The sequence below is a fragment of the Ambystoma mexicanum genome, chromosome 7q (genome assembly GCF_040938575.1).
Source record: "Ambystoma mexicanum isolate Mex_15411 chromosome 7q, UKY_AmexF1_1, whole genome shotgun sequence".
NCBI classification, from domain to species: Eukaryota; Metazoa; Chordata; class Amphibia; order Caudata; family Ambystomatidae; genus Ambystoma; species Ambystoma mexicanum.
The window spans coordinates 342,352,085-342,371,738 of record NC_090941.1 but is presented as its reverse complement, the minus strand read 5'-3'; positions in this window follow the sequence as shown (position 1 = coordinate 342,371,738).

The following is a 19,654-nucleotide window of genomic DNA, read 5'->3' as shown; positions in this document are numbered from 1 at the left end:
CAATATGTTTTAATAGGTACACAACAATCACCAATGGGGTGACGTAACACAGAATAATCTCATTAATACACAAGGAGTAAGTAGTGAGCAGAACAATTCAGCACAGAAAATAATACTTTTGTGTTGGTTCAGAACAGATAGCAATGTGGTTTGAGGTTCCCCCTGAACATCCCCAATAGGCAATGTAAAGAGATAGCAGGTGAGAGCAGGTATTCAGGAATGGCAGAATTCAAATAGAATATCAATCCCACTTTCCCCCAGCAAACACAAGATAAAAATGGAATTGACTGTCAAGCTGTCAGAATGGCTTTTAAAGTCATCTATAGAATTGACCGGGCAAAAACACCAAGTATGATCAAAATTGCTGAAATTGTTATACAATATTATGGAAGCTGCTTTGGATAGTTGCACACAAACACAAACAATGATTTAATGCAAAGAAAACATTTGAAATCTTAAAATTCAAGTCGGAAGCAATTAAAAGCTTTTATACACATGTAAAATGTTCCCAAAAATGAAATTTTGCGGCAAACTTTTCACTGCGCAATAATCACGATAACAGGAGAATCGCATTGTTTTGTTTGATTTTGTTTCTAGCACAAAAACTGAGGGAGTTGCAGACTTTTTAGTAAGGGTTGTTTTTTCGAGATAGGCAGAAGGAGGGAAAACATGAATGCACTTTTAAATTGACAAAAGGGTTTCTTAAACTAGAGGATGACTATGAACAAAACAAATACCACACTGGAACACAGTCACTTGACCAGGATGACTGCCTGCTAAGAAAACTCGCCTTATTCAGATGAGAAAAGATCAGCGCAGAGATAGTTTTACAATATTGGTTATGGAAGATGGATAAGGTGGTTTGAAAAAAAGGTTTCAGACAAGGCAAGGTACTCTTAACAATACAGGTTCTGAATGCAAGATAGGATGGGTCTAGGATGGGGCTAAGACTATGCAAGTACAGATGCTAGTGACACAATTCTTCCTATATATACTCACTGGATATGTTTTTAAATGGGACCGTCAAATCTGGTCAGGGGATGGGATCTGGTTTAGACAGACGTCTGGGCACATCGGACTGGGCAGCATCAGCAAGGCGCTCTGGTCACGGCACAGGACTGGACTGGATCTGCAATGCACTCTGGTCACAGCACGGCACAGGACCCAATCGGATCTGCTCTTCTTGGTTCTGTGGATATTTATTTTTGGCAGGCAAGCAGTAACAGCACAGCCCAGCTGTATTATGATGCTTCCCCTTTGGTTTGTGGGGTTCTTGTTCTGGAACTTGAGGTCTAGCTGAGAATGGTTCAGCTATGAAATGGGCCTTTTGCTTTGCCAAGTTTCTGGAGTCTGGAACAAGGAAGATGTAGAGTTCTGCAGCAAGGTCCTCTGCCAGCATCAGGATAGTGAGTGAATCTGTCTGTCCTTATGAGTGGTGAGCTATCTCTACTTATGCTCTGAAATGACATCATCAAGGGGGTGTGTGGGCCGGTTTAGCCTAAGCTTGCCCCTTTGAAAGGTGATTGGTTCAAAGTCTACTCTCTGCCTTGATAGGAGGAGAGAAACAGTGTGTCATCTTTATGGTGCAGTTTTATGAGGCTAAGCATCCAACCCTAGCCCCTGGAACACAAAATCTACTTTTGGCAAAATACATATTTCCACATGTGCAACCTCCATAAAAATGTCATATACAGATTACATATTATACATAACAACTATTTCTCAAAACCCCGCAGCTGTGGGATCTTGTCTCTGCTTTCCACAGAATTTTGCCCTTTTCACTAGGAACACAATGTCCAATTTTTAAGCAAATTTCTATCAGTGCGCGTGTTTAACATGGGAATGAGTATATAAAGTTTCACAATTCTAGCGGAAATACATTTTGCGTAAAATCACATTTCTTGCCATTGCTGTCCAGAACATGTCTAATAGTTCTGGCGCCTCTTCACCCGTGCAGTCAGAAATTACATTAACAACTCTGTTATTTTTATATGTTTCACAATTTTGACTGGTAAGTTATCAGTCTTTTTTAAATGTTTCCTTTGTCCATGTTAAGCAACAAATGGTTGTTTGGCTCGACCCCTTGGTCTCTCCCTGGAAGCCCAGGAGACATCCCCCATGTTTGTTCCTTGCAGATGCCATTTACGACCATCTTCACACTTCGAATTTCCGAAGCTGCAGCTTGCTATTGTTCCTTTTCCCACTGTAGACCAGGTTCTTTCCTACTCTGTAATTAACACTTCTCCGTGATTTCCTGCTGGGGGGAAAGACGTTCCCTTTGTGAGAAAACCTGTTATTCAAGTTCTGTAGCTTCTGCCAGGTTTAAATTAATTGTAAAATTCGCATTCAAGATTTTAAACCTGTGGGGTCAAAAACAACTATAATATGGGTCACTATCAGTAACAGGCCTCTTATGTTGCAAACATTTTGACTTTCAGTTTATACATGTTAAGGTTTAATCAGGCAGGCCACTGACAGTTGTCATCTGAGCAGCCCTCTGCAGCACAGAGATTTTTTTTGACAGATCCACAGACAGGCCATTTTTTGCTGTGGAAATCTCTTTATGCTCTTAGCCTTTCAGGACATTGTAAGTTCACAGTGATTCCTTAAACTAAGTGAATTGTAGCACCCAGAGAGAATTTTGAATATTTGAAGGTGTTCTGTACCGGCATTCTGAAGTTTCAGCAGAGAAGAAAAGGTGATTTAAAGCAAGATTTGGAGTTACATTTAGCGAAGCACTGCTTTTTCCTTCTGTACTCCACTTTCAATTGTTGTGGAGCCCGGTAACACATTTCAGTACTGAATCTGTTCCACCACTGACAACATGCGTGGCAAATTGGGCAGCCATCTTTTTGTGCATTGAAAAGCATGAGCACCCCCTCCCGACTTGAGTTTGACCGCCCGTCAAGGGGAAGTCAGGAGATTAAGATGTTCTTTTTTCCTTGGTCCAAGTGGAGACAGTCAGCTGCTTCTCCTGTCAGTACTGAAGCGACACGCGCCTCACCGGTTCTGGTTGGGAGTATGGAACGGCACTCCGGGCTCCTTGGGTCTTTCCTCCTGGTCCCGAGTGGTCCTCCTTGATAATTAGGATTTCTTAGTTCCAATGTTTGGAGACAGAACAGACCATGGTTATGGAAATTTCCCCACTACTACTCCCCGAGGGTGTAGTGGGGCAGATGCATACATTGAATACGATTTACAATATTCCCCGCCTGTTTTTACTACTGGTTTTAACAGGTGGATTCTTCTACGTTGCCGGAATTTCCCCCGCTGGGTTTCCGGTTGGCTCCTCTATTTGCCACAAAGTATGCCTGGGATGGCAACTCTTCAGCTGGTTTATGTGGACCCACTTGTCTTTCCCTTCTGCGAAACTGTCCTTGGGGATGCAGATTCTGTAGGTGACAGGTGAAATTCTGTCCACAATTTCAAAAGGACCCCGACAACTTGGGAGGAATTTGCACTCTTTGGCTTGGTTCCTTTGGAAATTGTACAAGTATTCCCGGTCTCCTACTTGATATTCTTTTTTAGTTGTTTTAAGATCATAGTGGGTCTTCATATTGTCTGCAGATCTTTCTAGATTCTGCCTAGCATAGGCAAAAGCATGTTGAAGGTGTTTTCTCAGATTCTCAACATACTCATGAGTTGTGTAGGCATTTATCAAGGTGTGCTCTTGGGTTCTGTACGACAGATGCTGGGGAAGCACCATCCTTCGTCCAGTCATCAGTTCAAACAGAGACATTTTTGTTGCAGAAGAAGGGGGAGATCTGATGGCCATCAGGACATGGGGTAATTGAATGTCCCAACTTGGCCCAGAATCTGCCAAAAACTTTTTTTAATATACTCACAATAGTTTTGTTGTATCTCCACTAGAGGATAGCCGGGAAGGCAATGTGTAGTTTCCTTTTGACCCCAAGTATCTCCCACATCTTTGTCATCACCTCGCTAGTGAAGTGACTACCTCGGTCTGACTCAATCCTTTGGGGCAATCCAAAACGCGAGAAGATGTGATTGATCATCAGGGCAGCTGCTGTTTCTGCCTTGCAATTTGGGGCCGGGAGACATTCCACCCATTTAGTGAACAAGCATGTTATGGTCAACATGTACTTGTTCCCTCTAGAGGAGCAAATCATGGGCCCGATAAAATTGACTTGTAAATCTGACCAAGGCAGTGTCATCCCCCTCTTTTGGAGGGGAGCACGGTGGGAGTGATGTTGGCTGAAATTGTGCACATACAAGACACACCTTCAAGTATTGGTCGAGGTCCTGCCCCATGTGTGGCCAGTATGCAACTTCTCGTGAGATTTCTAATGTCGTACGAAACCCCCGATGACCGGCTGTGGCCACATCATAGGCGTGACTTAGCATCAGGCTTCAGAAGGAGGTAGGGACCACCCACTGGTCATGGCCAGCTATGGATCTCCTCACCAACAAACCGTCTTGGATTCTGAACATTTTTGGACATGTCATCAACACTCTGAGGTCCTCTTTCCCAATGGAATCGGTATCCATCAGGGGAAAGTTCTCAGGGTCCTCAATGTGTTGATAAAATGTACCAATTATTGGATCCCCTTTTTGAGTCGTAATCAAATAGGCATCTCGGGTCTCCTTACTCCATTGTGCAGATGAGAGTTCATTGTGAGCATTTGTCTGGGACCTAGTGATAGCAGTGTCCTGGATTTCTCCCAACAGGGATTCTGTCTCAAGTAGATCCCCTTGGATGGCTCCGGTTTTGGCCAGCTGATCAGCTAGGTCATTTCCAGTTTTGTCTGGTCCCTCTACTTCAGAATGACCCTTGATCTTTTCCAGTAGATGGTCATCCCATTCGAGGTGACCAGATCATCAATATTTTGTATTAATTACCCATGTTATAAAGGTTTATTATTAGCACATAACATGCCTCTGGTTTTCCAGTTAACCAGGTGTTCCACGAACCCGTTCCGTACATAATCCAAATCAGTGATTATGACTAGTTTGTGGAGTTGGTGTTGGACAGCATTGAGGATGGCCTGATGCACAGCCATCAGCTCTGCCACTTGACTACTTCAGGGACCGATTTTGTACCAGGCTGAGGGTTCTGGGGCATCATTCACCCATGCATTCCTTACGCCGGCCACAAGTTTCTTTTCCCCATTGTTGTCAACATGGTAAGAGCACCCATCCTCATAGACATTGGGCCTTCCCTCACACTTGTCTTCTTCATAGACTTTGTGTGGGGAATTAAGGTATGCCTCCATGTTGTCCTTGATTTTAAGACTTTTGTCCTCGAGACAGTCATCTCTTTCACAATCATGCATGTCAGCCAGAACTGCGCGAGGGGACTCTTCTTGTTTTGGCCATATCTGACCTCCACAGGAAAGCCTTGCATTGACAAAATCCAGGAAGTAATTCGGAAATTACTCACATTTCCATCCCAGATTCTGTCACTTTGAAGATATTGCAAAGGTTGGTGTGGAGTCTCCGCTATGATGAGTTCCACCTGGATAACCGGGCGGTAATTCTTCAATACCCACAAGGTTGCCAGGAGTGCCTTCTCACAATCGTTGAATTTTTACTCCACAGAAGATAAAGTCTTACTTGCATAGGAGATTACTTTATTGACCTTGTCATGCTTTTGATATAATACTGCAGTCAAGCATATATTTGAGAACCCTGTCTCCAAGAAGAACTCCTTGTTTTTGGCAGGGTAAGCTAGGCAAGGTGCTTGTCAGAGTCTTCTTTTGAGTTGTCTTACTGCCTCGCCTTGTTCTGGACCCACTCCCACTTGACCCCCCCTTTCAAAAGATGGATCAGGGGTCTTGTGATCTCTGCATAATCCTCAATGAACTTTCTGCTGTAATTAGTTAGTCCAAGGAGGCTCCTTAGTTCCCGCAGAGTTGTGGGGTCTTTTATTTTCTGGAGTGCTTCTACTTTCATTTCCTGGGGAGAGAGACCTTCAGGAGTTATCTCATGCCCCAAGAAATTGACACGGGTTCTGCACCACTATGCCTTTTGGAAAGAGAGTTTTGCTCGGACAGCCCTCAAATGTGTTAGAACATAATGGATCACCGCTACGTGTTCCTCCACATTTGAGCTTTTGACTAGAACATCGTCCACATAGGCCAGGTTACCCCTTTCACCCAAGTTGGGCACGGCCTTATGCAGAAAGATGTTGAATTCATTGCCGGAGTTGATGTATCCGAAGGGAGTCCAGGTCCAAGTGTACTGCTGCCCCCCAAAGGTAAAGGCCAGCTTGTCTTGGTTCTCCCTACTGACAGGTACAGTCCAGTACCCATTGGTCAGATCAATTGCATTGACTACCTTTGACCCTTGGATCTGAACCAGCCCTTGGTCAATGTAGGGAAGAGGCCATCGGGAAGTATGGACCTGTTTGTTGAGCTCCCTTAGGTCAGCACAGAGTCTCCACTGGCAGTTTGGTTTCAAAATCCCCAGCACCAGATTATTGAAGGTGCTGTGGACTGGGCGAATTATCCCACGGGACTCAAGGTTCATAATTATTTCATTAAGGGACTCCATTCATGCGAGAGGCAAGCGATATTGCTTTACAAACACTGGAGTCATGCCAGGGTCCGTGGGAATTGTTGCTGTGTGGATGTCGGTGTGACCACAGTCACATGAGTCCAACACAAAGAGATCTTGAAAATCTAAGAAAACTTGTTTCGATTTTTGCTTTTGCTCCAGAGTCTCGCAGGCATTAGCTAGGTTGACTCTCTCTTCAACCATCTGCCTGAAGCCTGGAAGACCTCTGGTTTGGCTATCTCAGCGGCTTCCTCCAGCTGGGTGGAGAAGTCACTGGTCAGGTTAATGACTTGGACTAATGGCTTCAGGTGGGGAAGGCATTCCTTGTGGACTTGAAAGATCACCTCATCCCTCCTGTAGTCACAGGTCACATCTTCCTTACCATAAGGGCAGGAAGAGTACACCAGGAAATTCCCCTCATGCCAGGTGAAGATCCTGTCTGCTGTTGTGTCATTGTCGCTATCACTGTCAAAACAGTGCTTGGGGATTGGTCCTAACAGTTAGTTACCTAAATCTATGGAAAAATGTCAGTCATCAACCGCCATTCCAATAATGGTGCCTGCGCCCTGAGTGATACTCTTTAGGTCTCTGTTATCCACCTCTATTGGAATGGTGTCATGTTCTATGTTGACTAGTGGTGTTGGGTTTACCCCCAACCCGTGCTGTTGGAAATGAGCATTAAGATGGACATGGGCATCAGGATTTTTCAGTTTCTGTCCTCTTTTAATTTTTACTTCAAGGGAGAATTGTCGAGTCCGTTCTGGGATGGGGACTTCCTCTCCAATCTAAATTTCAACTGCATGTGGCAGCAGTTGAGCTGACCGAAATGCTTTCTCTGGGTCATCAAAGACCATGGGATTTCCCGCTAATCAGGACCAGGCGTTGAAGTGTATTAGGTACAAACTAATGGCAAAGCAATTGAGAATGTCACTGCCTAAATAAAATGCAGCAGGGACATCTCGCACGACCCAACAATTATGGACTATGCTCTTGTTGCCTATGGAAATTTTGAGCATACACCTGCTAGGCAGGAGATGTCTGGAATTGGGTGTTTCCAGGTCCACTTCCCATTTGTCTAACAGTTTAAATGTGGGAATGGCTGAATCTTTTGGGAGTTTGCGGAACATGGCCTCGCTGATGAAGCTCTTACCGTTGTTCACACACACTAGGGCGAGAACAGAGTCCTTCCCCTTTTTTAACTGAATAGGGATGAACAACTGCTCTCCAATTTTCTGAATATCAGCCAAACTTTGAGCTGATTTCTCATCATTTTGGACTATAGGAATGGGATTTTCTGATTGTGAATTTGTATAAAATTTCAGAGTGGAATGCCACCTTAGACTGGAAGGAAGGTTGATTTTCAGAAATAGAGAGGACTCCCCATCACCAGTTTTTTGTCCTACTGCAATTACTGTCACGTCTGGGATTTGGTTATTCTGGAAGCGGAATTCAATTTGGTCAGGTTTTTTGTTCAACCATGTGGCATGTGCAATTTAAACTAACATGGTTGACACTCTCTTTTAATTTTATTGGTTGGTTAGTCTGGGCCCAGAGGACCTTGTTTACACAATCTATGAGGGGAGACAACCAACGCAGGATGTCATTCCCTAGTAAACTTGGTTGCCCTCAAGAGTCACAACTATGACCGGGTGCTTCACCTTGTGTCGCTCAATTTTAATGTCTAAATCCGCAGTCCCCTCAACAGGAATTTCGTTCACATCGAAGTTCTGAAATTGTCCAGGAAGAGGGGTGAGAGGGATTTGGGATTAATTCCCCCTTCCCGAATGCAGCTGATCAAAGGCCCTTTTTGTCAGAAGTGTAGCTCCAGTGTCCACCAGTGCCAACATTGTACATTGTCCCTGTATCTGGACCAGGGCATAAAATCTTCCCTCCTTTTCCTCAAGGGGGCAAAGATAATGCACATTTTTGGCCAATTGGTGGGTTAATTTCTTTGCTTTGGATACTGCCAGAGAAGTGATTTGGACAGGATTCTGTTTGGGATCTTGGGAATCTGTAAGAAAATGGTGACAGATAGATATGGGCAAAGTTTTGGGCTCCCGTGGTCCTGATTCTGGGCTTCCCCCACCTTTTTGGAGGCAGTCACAAGAATGGGTTTGAACAAGGGGATTTTCATGCTGGTCATTCCAGGGTTTGATGATAGGCGGTTTTAACAGGGTCCCCACATCTACCCAGTCTTGATTGGAATCTTTTGGGACTCATTTTTCTTTGGGAGGGGTTCCCCCATCCCTAAAGGGGAAGATCCTTTTCCCAGAATCCTCTGAGGACCCCTCTATTTCAAATTGGAAGATTTGCACCTCCTCTGCAAAATGGGCCTTTTTAGGCTCTTTATTTCTCCTACCCACCCTCTGTTCCTTGGGTTGCAGACTTTCGGCGGCAGGAGATTTTGGTTCCGGTTCCTGGGTTTCCAGGGGCTTTCCACAAGTGGGGATGGAAGCTTCCTCTAAGGCTTTACACCTCCCTTCCCCTTGTGCCCCCTCCCTGGGAATCGGTGGGTTGTCGGGGTTCTTCCCCTGTCATTGTTCGGGAGCACCAGACCCTGGATTTGAGTAGTTCTGGGACGCCATGCTCATCTGAGGGTTCTGTTGAGCCCTCAGCATGCAACCCAGATCCTTTGCCATGTTCTGGACCTGGCGCTCCAGTTGGGACACCCGCTCTGGCTGGTACGGGGTCCTCTGGTCTACCCTGGGTTGATTCTGGGAAGGGTAACTATCCCTTCTCGCATAATATCCCTGGTTAGGATAGTTAGGGTACCCCTCAACCCTTGGCCTCCCCTCTCCCAGATTGGGCTGTCTAGGCTCAGGAAAGTGGGGAAAGAAAGAAGGGTTGTTTTGGTGATTAAATTTTGCCGGGTACTGGGGAAATAAACTGGGCCTGGCATTTGCGGGATTATTGCCCTCCTGAGGAAAGTGAGGAGGGAAGTTCCCTGGGTTGACAACTGTCTTGTTGGATCCCCCCCTTGGGCTGGGGGAGTCCACACATAGCCCAGGATTGGTCTGTTGCCCTTGTAGCGTGGGCTGATGTAGTCAGGGGAGTTAGGGGTCCCATTTGTCGGGTTACCTCCCTGACTCCCTGTGTGGGATTGGCCCGAGGGCCTTCTGGGTCTGGGGTTGGTCGGATTCTGTGCAGGAAGTTTTTTTAGGCCCCTCCATCTCCAGATCTAAAATGGGGGAAACCTTCACCTCTGCCACCTTAGCAGCAGCAGGGGTTTGGTTGGTTTGGGGCTTTTGCTACTATTTTTACTTTCTAGTGGCTTCTGCACTTCGTAGATTCGCGTTGCTTGTTCAATGACCCAGTCTAGTGATATTTTCTCATGAAAGTCCCTCACTAGCTGGCTCATAATGTATTTAGGGAGCGTATGAAAGAAGGTGTTCACAAATTCCTTACTGTCAGTGTGTACCATTCTAGTGTTCTGCGCAAAGGTGTGTTTCAATTCCTGGACAGATTCTTGTGAGTCCTGGTCTTTCCCATATTGTAGGTTGTAGGCTGCCTTGCGGGCCTCTTGAAAGTTTCGATGAATAGAAAAATGTTCAGTATGGCCGCCCTATAGGTGAACCATCTGTAAAGACTGGTAGGGGGTGTCTGTACTTCCGCTCTCTATAGGGTAGAGGAGAGGCACAGAGGACCCCAGCCAAGATTCTCTATTATTGGTACGTGGTCAAGCAATCAAGGCCTAGCTTCTCAGGAGGTGATGCAGGCTGGTTCTTAAGTACAGTGTAGTCCCCGAACCCCCACAAAGGAATGTCCACATACTGTATTACTGAAAACACAGTCTTTATATAATTAATATTCAAAGGTATGTACACGATCACAATAACGCACTTTGTACTCGGAAGTCAATAATGATAAATATATACAATTCTAAAGTGGTACCACCAATGTTATCAAATCTCATTAAAGTGCATCAACTGTACGGTTAAAATGTCACACAGATTAATAACGAGGAAACCAGCATTAGAGATAGGAAGGAATGCAAGATGGTTGAAACAGTAGGCAGAATACTGACCCCTACCACAAGGCACAGTTCTGTGTGGAGATCCCCCCACCTGGGCAAACTGTAAATAAAGATATATAGCACAAGCCCAGTCCATATGTTCAATAGTCTCACTTCTTCCTATTAAGGTTTTACCCCCCCAATGTACCTGGTGGAGTAGAGTTCTCCGACGATGCGTCGACTGATCCTTCTTGAGTGACTCCCTTTGAGGCAGGAGCCACGGATCGTCGAGAGGTGTCGGGGAACTTGGCGTTCAGTGTCGGGGAATCGATGGCCCTTCTTGAGTGCCCTCCCTTTAAGGCGGGAGTCACGGGTCGTCGAACGTCCAACGGTGAACAAGTTGAACTACGACAGGGAAATGACAGCTTCGTTCCTAGCGGTGCTCATGGACAACAGAGCGTTGGCGTCCTGCAAGGAAGAGGCATGCGGGGCACCTCGTTGATGATAGTTCTGGACCGCAAAGAGATGATGAAGCACTGTAGCCCAGCAAGGGTGTTGAGTCGTCAGCGTCTCTGTGGTCCTTAGGTGGCGGGAAACCCACCGGTGGATGCTCCTCGGCGCGTCGACGGTCGGGCCTTCTACAGCGGGAGACAAGCGGATGATGATGCAGGCGAGAGCGTCCGATGATCAATTGAAGTTCTTAGGCAAACGGGAGCACGGCGGCTCCGGTCGGCGACGGAGGCCGTCGACAGTGGCGGACAACAGTCCGAGTGCTTCTCCTTGGAGTTCCGCAGCAGTCAACGTATCGGGTCGGCAGCCTGTCGTAGGTCTGTCTACCAGGGAGCTTTGGCAAAGATCAGCTGTGCACGATGGCCCCTCGTAGCTCGGGAAGAGGGCGCCTTACCAGGTCCTCTCTGGGTCAGTACTTGGAGGCACAGCAGCTTTCAGATTGTGAAGGAGAGCAACAACAATTCTTCTCGTAAAGCAGGGCTTCAAGGTCAAGCGTCAGTTACTCCAGTTACTCGTCGTAGTGGACTTCAGCTTCTGAACACCATTCCTAGCACTGAGAGGTCCCCAGATGTACTGTTGATCTCCCATTCGATCTGCTGGGTCACACTCAACCATCCAATCACGACTACGGGCATTCATGCAGGCAGGCAGCCAATCAGGCACACAAGGTATTCAGGCCTTTCACTTCTCTCCAGACACTCACAACAAGTTATGTGTATTGGGACAAGTACCGAACCATTCAACACTCCAAGCTGCATTCACACCGGTTTCGGGCAGGGCTGTCTCCGTCATTGTGTCAACCACCAGATACTAGACATCCACAACACAGAATGCATATTCGTCACACACTCTATTCACCCAGGTCCCACCCACAGGAGGTACCCACAACATACATCACCGGGAAGGCTCCAGCTAGTCTGGCCGGCCTTCACAACAACACCATATATGGCACTTCCACCCAACAGCCAGTCAGGGGGAAGGGACAGAGTCAGAGCTTCCCAGGACTTTGGGAAAACAAGGTAATTGGTAATAGAAAGCAGGGGGCCACAGGGGCCATCTTGTTTTCCATCAGGAATCAACTGATCCCAATGGCAGGGCCGCGTATCCCAAAATGGAGGATACTCCGCGCACCTGTCAAATTCAGCATGGAGCTGCCACCAGCACATACCCGGCTATGCGGGCCACCCACAGGTGCCCAAAAACATACACTAGGGGCACAGGGTCGTACCCCCACCTATGGGTGCCATAAGGGTATCACACGGGTCCGTTCACCAAACCAAAAGAAAGAGAGCTGCACCGCCAGGAGTCCCACATGAACTCCTGCGCGGAAAACATGACAGAACACACGATAAAAAGCAGTAAAGGACAAGGTTACGGAGGCCCTGTCCCTCCGATGCATTTCCAGCATCACAGTCGCCCCCCCCCAGACTGAGGTGGAGGGTGCCTAATATCCCACGGGATAGACACCCTCATCCAGACGGTCAACATACCTTCTGGAAAGGCCATCTGCATTATTGCGACTCTTCCCAGGTCTGTGCTCTAAGGTGAAGTCTAGCCCTTGCAGGCTAATGGACCAACTGAGCAGTTTCGGGTTTTCACCCTTCATCTGCATAAGCCACTTAAGGGGCTTATGATCTGTTTGGACCTTGAAGATAGACCCCGTAAGGTAGGGCCTAAAACGCCTAAGGCTCCAAACTATACTAAAACATTCCTTTTCAACAGTAGCCCACCTAAGTTCTCTACCCTTGAGTTGTCTACTGATGAATATGATAGGGAGTTCTCTCCCTTTGTCATCTAACTGGGACAAGACAGCTCCAATTCCGGTGTCACAATCATCCGTCTGGATGATAAAGGGTCGGCTGTAGTCAGGCGCACACAACACGCGTGCCCGACACAAACTTTCTTTCAAGCCATAAAAGGCCCTCTGACAGTCTTCAGTCCAATTGACCTTCCTAGGCTACTTGGGTGAAGTCAGAGCTGTCAGTGGTGCATCTATGGTTCCATAGTCCGCTATGAAATTGCGATAATACCCGGTGAGGCCCAAAAAGGCTCTCACCTGGGTTTGAGTAGTGGGAGTCTCCCAGTCCTGTACATCCTGTACCTTACTGGGGAGAGGTTGGATTTGACCCCCTGCTACCTCATGACCAAGATACGTGACTTTCCCCTGAGCTATCTGGCACTTGGTGGCTTTGATAGTGAGGTTAGCCCTCTTTAAGGCCTGCAACACTCTACCCAGATGTGTCAAGTGCTCTTCCCAAGTGGAACTGTAGACGGCAATGTCGCCTAAATAAGCCACACAAAAGGCTTCCAGCCCACTGAGAGCATGACTGACCAATCTCTGGAAGGTGGCAGGGGTATTCTTCAACCCAAAAGGCATGACCCTAAATGGGTAGAGTCCCTCTGGTGTTGAGAACGCTGTCTTTTCCTTGGCATGGTCCGTCAGAGCTATTTGCCAATAGCCTGAGGTGAGGTCAAAGGTGCTCACAAATTTGGCAGCACCTGTGGTGTCCACAAGCTCATCAGCCCTGGGCAATGGGTGCGCGTCAGTTTTGGTGATGGCATTGACTCCTCGGTAGTCCACACAGAACCTCCAATCCTTGGTACTTTCCTGGGAACTTGTCTTGGGGACAAGGACCACGGGACTGGACCAGGGACTGTTTGAGGGTTCAATAACACCCAGATCCAAAATCTTGGCGACCTCAGCCTGGATGTGGTTCTTAACCGTATCTGAAATTCGGTAGCTCCTGCTCTTCACAGGCACGCTGTCACCAGTGTCAATTTCGTGCTTACACCATGGTGTAAGGCCTGGCGTCAGCGAAAACAGAGAGGCATATTGCTGGAGCAAAGTCCTGCAGGCCCTCTGCTGCTCGATTGTCAAATCGGGAGAGAGCTGCACTCCCTCCACTGAGCCATCCTGAGGGTTGCTATGCAGCAAATCAGGAAGGGGCTCACTCTCATCCTCTTCTTGCTCTGAAGCTTGCAAGAGACATGAGACTTCTGCTCGCCTGTGGAAAGGCTTGAGCCTATTGACATGGAATACCTGAGGGGCCACCCCTGGGATTCCCATGTCAACTAGATAATTGACCTCGCCCATTTTGGAGATTATCCAGAAGGGTCCAGTCCATATACCTGCCAATGCCCTTGGCTTGGTGGGCTCCATCACGAGGACCTCCTGTCCCGGAGTCCAATCCACTTGCGATGCTTTAAGGTCATGCCAGTATTTGTTCAGTTCCTGGCTGGCCTTGAGATTCGCCGTTGCTTGACACATCATCTGTGTCATCCTCCGTCTGAGGCCTAACACATAGTCCCTCACTTGCTTGGCGGGACCGGGAGGGGTGGCTTCCAAACCTTCTCTGATCAAGGCGAGGGGCCCCCTCATGGGATGTCCAAAGAGTAACTGAAAAGGGCTGAAACCAACGCCTTCTTGAGGTACCTCTCTGTAAGCAAACAGCAGGCATGGCAGGAGGAGATCCCATTTCCTCCTTAGGGGCTCTTCCAAAGCACCTAGCATGCCCTTGAGAGTTTTATTAAATCTCTCAACCAGACCATTGGTCTGGGGGTGGTAAGAAGTGGAGAACTGGTAGGTTAACCGCACTCTTTCCACATGGTTTTCATGTAACTAGACATGAAGTTGGATCCTCGGTCAGAAACAACCTCCTTGGGGAATCCAACACGGGTGAAAATGCCCAGGAGGGTCCGGGCAACCACCTTGGCCGTAACAGTCTGAAGGGGTATAGCCTCAGGGTGCCTGGTGGCATGATCCACCAAAACCAGGATGAACCGATGTCCACCTGACTTCGGAGGGTCAAGGGGATCGACGATGTCGATGCCCACCCTCTCAAACGTTGTGCCAACCACTGGCAATGGCTGCAGTGGGGCGATGACACTGCCTCCAGTTTTGCCAGACAACTGACAAGTTGGGCAGGTCCTGCAGTGGGACTCCACTTCTACTCCCATCCGAGGCCAGTAGAAATGGGCAGAGAGCCTCTGCTTAGTCTTCTTGGTACCAAGATGACCAGCCAAGGGCACCTCATGCGCCAACTGCAGTGGGAAGGGCCTGTAAACCTGGGGTACCACCAAACTCTTGAGGGCACCAGGTTTAGGCTTAGTGGGCTTACTAACAAGGAGCTCACCCTCTCAATAAATTTGGAATGTCCTAGGCACTTCTCCGTGTGCCTGGAACAGGGCCTGTTTCCTCAGACCTTCGAGAGAGGGACACTCTCTCTGTCCTTTACAGAAGTCTGCCCGGGAGGGTCCCCCTTCAGCTAACAAGCATTGAAGATCGGGATGATCCTCCGGGTTGAGAACCTCTCCCACAGGAGAGTCTTCTGGCTCTTCTCCCACAGGAGTTGAGACGGGGTTTACCATTGGACAAAGCCCGTCTGGAGCATGGATCCCAATGGGTGCTGTAGGGACAGTAGGAAGAGAAGGAGCTCCCTCCACAGAGGTGGCCTTCTTGCTCTTCCTTCGTCTTGCCTTAGGCCGTGCCTTCGGCTCAGGTACCTGACTCACAGCCAGACCCGGTGTCACCTTTGACCTAGTGACCGCAGCAGCAGTCATGGGAAGACCATCCGCGATCAATCCCAACTCGACTAGATTGTTACCTAACAGAATGTTAGCAGGGCCGTTGTCCTGAACCAGGACAGGAAGCTTTGCTGTCTTGTCTCCAATTACGAGTGTGACTTGGGCTACAGGCAATAATTTGGGAGGCCCACCAGCTAACCTGGTTCTCAGAGGAGCATCTACATAGTCCTCTGGCTTGAGCAGTGTCCTGTCCACCACTGTCATGCTTGCCCCGTTGTCTCTCAAACCAGTACAAGTCTGGCAATTCAGGAGGACACTTCTCAAAAATCTACGGGTGTTCTGTGGGATAGTCGCCAGTACTGCCGCGTACTGGTCCCAGGCTCCAAGGGACACTAAGGAAATCTCTACGGGAGCACCAAAAATGATCCCTGTAGAGGAGGGGAGGACAGTGGCCTCCACCTCAGACATGGGGTAACGGTAAGGGTTGGTCAGGCTGACAGCCTGTACTCTGAGTGCCTTACCTTTACACTTGGAGTCACCCCTTTTATGATCCAGAGCCCCGCAGTCCCAACAAGTGCCGAGAGTGCGGGGTACAGTACTGGAACCACCGGGAGCCTGCTTTGCAGCAGGTGGACCACTACTCTTATTCCCACCCACAGATGACTTATCCCTACTAGATTTTTGGGTCTTAGGAGAGGAGGGTTTAGGTTTATTCGACTATGACTGCTTTTGGGACTCCTCAGCTTTCTGAGAGGCCCCCTTTTCTTTGTCCTTGTCCTTCCCACTGGAATCCTTAGGGCCACCCAGTGGGAGACCCACTTGTCAGCCAACCTAGCCAGCTTAAAGGGATCAAAAATGTTCTGGTCAGCAACATACTGACGCAGCTCTGGTTAACAGGCTTAAGAAACATGCTCAAAAAACAACAGGTGGGACAATTCAACAAAAATTTTCACCTTGTAACCATCAATCCACCCCATCATATTCATGTGCGCAGCACTCACCCAGTCAACCCAAGAATGTTCTTAAAATCCCTGAACCTTTTAAGGTATTGGGTAGGTGTCTTGCCAAACTTGGCAATCAAATCAGATTTCATACACTCATACTGACTCCTTCCTTCCACACTTAGCTTCAGAATACAGTCATATCCAGTTTGAGGCACTCTGCTTAGCAAACACATAGCCCAATCTCGTTTGTCAACATCATGAATTGTACAAGCCATTTCAAACACTTCAATCCATTGGAGGATATCTGAACCCTCCGAAAACACACCAACCAAATCCTTCAGAAATTTAGTTGCTGGGGACCTGACACTCTCACTGGGTTTCACTGAAGTCTCCACTCGAGCTTTCTCTAGCTGGATTCTCTGACATTCAGTGTCCTTGTCTTTGAGTTCAAGATCCCTATTTTTGAGTTCAAGATCCCTATTTTGAGCTCCCCTTGTTGAGCCAACTCCTCCTTCTTAAGCTCAGCATCTATCTCCAACTTGCGATATTCAAAGGCCAATTTCATCCTTAATAACTCAAGCTCCAAGGTATTGCTGGGGTTCGGAACAAAGGCAGCAGGAATCCGGCATTCCCAGAAACAGTTTCAGTAGAAACCCCAGGGGCAGAGTCCTCATTGGTTGCATTCCCCCCCTCATCAAGAGTTTCACCATCGGTCTGGTAGTCCACCAGGGCAGCTATCGGCTCTAAGTCTAACTCCCTGGCTTCACAAGCACTCTGGAGAGCCTCTAAGCTCATCCGAGTCAATTTACCATTCGCAATAGACTCCATTGCTTGTAATGCAGTTATTTTGTACACACCCAAACCTTAATCTAATAAAGTGCAGATATTTTGTAAATGGCACGGTTATACACTGATTCTTAAAACCATAAGCATCCCACCGCTGCCACCAGTGTAAAGACTGGTAGGGGGTGTCTGTACTTCCGCTCTCTATATGGAAGAGGAGAGGCACAGAGGACCCCAGCCAAGATTCTCTATTATTGGTATGTGGTCGAGCAATCAAGGCCTAGCTTCTCAGGAGGTGATGCAGGCTGGTTCTTAAGTACAGTGTAGTCCCCGAACCCCCACAAAGGAATGTCCACACACTGTATTAATGAAAACACAGTCTTTATATAATTAATATTCAAGGGTATGTACACGATCACAATAACGCACTTTGTACTCCGAAGTCAATAATGATAAATATCTACAGTTCTAAAGTGGTACCTAGGGATACTGACCCCTACCACGAGGCACAGTTCTGAGTGGAGATCCCCCCACCTGGGCAACCTGTAAATAAAGATATATATAGCACAAGCCCAGTCCAAATGTTCAATAGTCTTACTTCCTCCTATTAAGGTTTTACCCCCCCAATGTACCTAGTGGAGTAGAGTTCTCCGACGATGCGTCGACCGATCCTTCTTGAGCGACTCCCTTTCAGGCAGGAGCCACAGATCGTCGAGAGGTGTTGGGGAACTTGGCGTTCGGTGTCGGGGAATCGACGGCCCTTCTTGAGTGCCCTCCCTTTAAGTCGGGAGTCACGGGTCATCGAACATCCGACGGTGAACAGGTTGAACTACGACAGGGAAGTGACAGCTTCGTTCCTAGCGGTGCTCGTCGACGACAGAGCGTTGGCGTCCTGCAAGGAAGAGGCGTGTGGGGCACCTCGGTGACGATAGTTCTAGACCGCAAAGAGATGATGAAGAACTGTAGCCCAGCAAGGGCGTCGAGTCGTCTGCATCTCTGTGGTCCTTAGGTGGCGGGAAACCCACCGGTGGATGCTCCTCGGCACGTCGACGGTCGGGCCTTCTCCAGCGGGAGACAAGCGGATGACGATGCAGGCAAAAGCGTCCGATGATCAATTGAAGTTGAAACGGGAGCACGGCGGCTCCGGACGGCGATGGCGGTCGTCGACAGTGGCGGACAACAGTCCGAGTGCTTCTCCTTGGAGTTCCGCAGCAGTCCCCGTATCGGGTCGGCAGCCTGTCGTAGGTCTGTCTACCAGGGAGCTTTGGCAAAGATCAGCTGTGCACGATGGTCCCTCGTAGCTCAGGAAGAGGGTGCCTTACCAGGTGCGCTCTGGATAAGTCCTTGGAGGCACATCAGCTTTCAGATTGTGAAGGAGAGCAACAGCAATTCTTCTCGCCCAGCAGGGCTTCAAGGTCAAGCGTCAGTTACTCACGTTACTCGTCGTAGTGGACTTCAGCTTCTGAACACCATTCCTAGCAGTGAGAGGTCCCCAGATATACTGTTTATCTCCCATTCATTCCGCTGGGTCACACTCAAGCATCCAATCACGACTACGGGCATTCATGCAGGCAGGCAGCCAATCAGGCACACAAGGTATTCAGGCCATTCCTTCTCTCCAGACACTCACAACAAGTTATGTGTATTGGGACAAGTACCGAGCCATTCAACACTCCAAGCTAAATTCATACCGGTTTCGGGCAGGGCTGTCTCAGTCATTGTGTCAACCACCAGATACTAGACATCCGCAACACAGAATGCATATTCGCCACACACTCTGTTCACCCAGGTCCCACCCACAGGAGGTACCCACAACATACATCACCAGGAAGGCTCCAGCTAGTCTGGCCGGACCTTCACAATAACACCATATATGGCACTTCCACCCAACAGCCAGTCAGGGGGAAGGGACAGTCAGTGCTTCCCAGGACTTTGGGAAAACAAGGTAATGGGTAATAGAAAGCAAGAGGCCACCAGGGCCATCTTGTTTTCCATCAGGAATCAACTGATCCCAATGGCAGGGCCAGGGTATCCCAAAATGGAGGATACTCTGCGCACCTGTCAAATTCAGCATGGAGCTGCTACCAGCCCATACCCGGCTCTGCGGGCCACCCACAGGTGCCCAAAAACATACACTAGGGGCACAGGGTCGTACCCCCACCCTTGGGTGCCATAAGGGTATCCCCTGGGTCCGTTGACCAAACCAAAAGAAAGAGAGCTGCACCGCCAGGAGTCCCACATGAACTCCTGCGTGGAAAACACGACAGAACACATGATAAAAAGCAGTAAAGGACAAGGATACGGAGGCCCTGTCCCTCCGATGCATTTCCAGCATCACACCTTCTAGAATGGTTCTGATCCGCCAGTCCCGCAAAGAAGCTGGAGTACTCAGGTGAAAATGTCCACTTTACATACTGAATACAGC